Raw genomic sequence first — 1,785 nt, forward strand, 5'->3', positions numbered from 1 at the left:
TTTCCCCCTCTGAATTTGAATCGGAGACAGTTCCAATGGATTTGAATAATTACCCAGGAAATGTTAAACAGATTATAATCTAATCTAACACCTGGGTAACTCCACAACTAACCCCGCAATCATGCTCACCGAAACCCCAACCACCAGCCTAACTACCCAACTACCCTCTGAGTGAACCTGACCACTCCCCCATGACCCGACTCACCCCTCTAATCAGACCTGACCACTTACATGACCACCTGACTACCCTGATTACCTCACACCTAGAATATTGTGTGCAGTTTTGGTCTCCTTTTCTGAGGAAGGATGTTCTTGATCTCGAGGGAGTGCAGCATAGGTTTACCAGGCTGATTCCGGGAATGAACAAAGAACAAGAACAAAGAACAATACAGCACAGGAACAGGCCCTTCGGCCCTCCAAGCCCGTGCTGCTCCCCGGTCCAAACTAGACCATTCTTTTGTATCCCTCCATTCCCACTACGTTCATATGGCTATCTAGATAAGTCTTAAACATTCCCAGTGTGTCCGCCTCCACTACCTTACCTGGCAGCGCATTCCAGGCCCCCACCACCCTCTGTGATGTATGAGGAGAGATTGACTAGGTGTTAGGATTGTTTTCACTGGAGTTCAGACGAATGAGGGGGGATTTCATAGAGACTTATAGAATTCTAACAGGACTAACAGGGTAGATGCAGAGAGGATATTCCCAATGGTGGGGGAGTCCAGAACCAGGGGTCACAGTCTGAGGATTCAGGGTAGCCCACTTAGAACGGAGATGAGGAGACATTTCTTCACCGAAAGAGTGGTGAGTCTGTGGAATTCATTACCACAGGAAGTAGTTGATTGATGGCAAAACATTGAATGTATTCAAGAGGTGGCTAGACGTAGCATCTGGGGCGAATGGGATCAAAGGTTATGGGGAGAAAGCAGGATTAGGCTATTGAGTTGGATGATCAGCCATGATTATAATGAATGGCGGAGCAGGCTCGAAGGGCCGAATGGCCTCCTCCTGCTCCTATCTTCTATGTTTCTATGTTTCTTACCTGACTACCCAGCTAATCACCTAACCACCCACTGACCAGACAGTCCCCCAACAAACTGACTACCCCCTGACACCATGCAACTACCCTTGAACACCCAACTATTCCCAACCCCACCGACCACATCCCCTGATCCCACTCACCCCACCGACCCGACTACCCCCAACAACCTGACTACCCCCCCAACATAACCACCCCGCAACCTGTCCTGACCACACCCCTTGACCCCACTAACCCTGACCCGAACCGACAACCCACTCGACTACCCGCTAGACCCACCTGTCACCTCAGCACCTACCACCTTACCCATCTGCCATGCTACCTACATGCCATCCTACCCACCTGTCACCTCACCTACCTGCCAATTTGGGAGATCCTGAATAAGCATGGAGAAGAAGTTTCCACTTCCGGGGAGGCCAGAACTAAAGGTCATAAATATGAAACAAGCGATATAGGGAATTCAGGAGGAATTACTTTACTTATGAAACCACTGATCTGTGTGTCCCTAGGTACTAAATTAGCAGTCTATTGAGATTGTAACATTCATGGTACAGGATGCTCCAATGCTTGTTATGTCAGTTCCTGACTAGTGACAAGGATGGGGCCCACTGGGAGTGTTTTTCATAGGTCACCAGAAGAGTTCAACTGTCAGTGAACAATTCTTCTTCAAGCAATGTTTCAGGAGAATTTGCAGCAGGGGGAAAAGCTTCACATAATCAAAGCTCTGCTGTTAGCTCTGCAGAGCG

This window comes from Mustelus asterias, chromosome 20 (genome assembly GCF_964213995.1).
Source record: "Mustelus asterias chromosome 20, sMusAst1.hap1.1, whole genome shotgun sequence".
Lineage (NCBI taxonomy): Eukaryota > Metazoa > Chordata > Chondrichthyes > Carcharhiniformes > Triakidae > Mustelus > Mustelus asterias.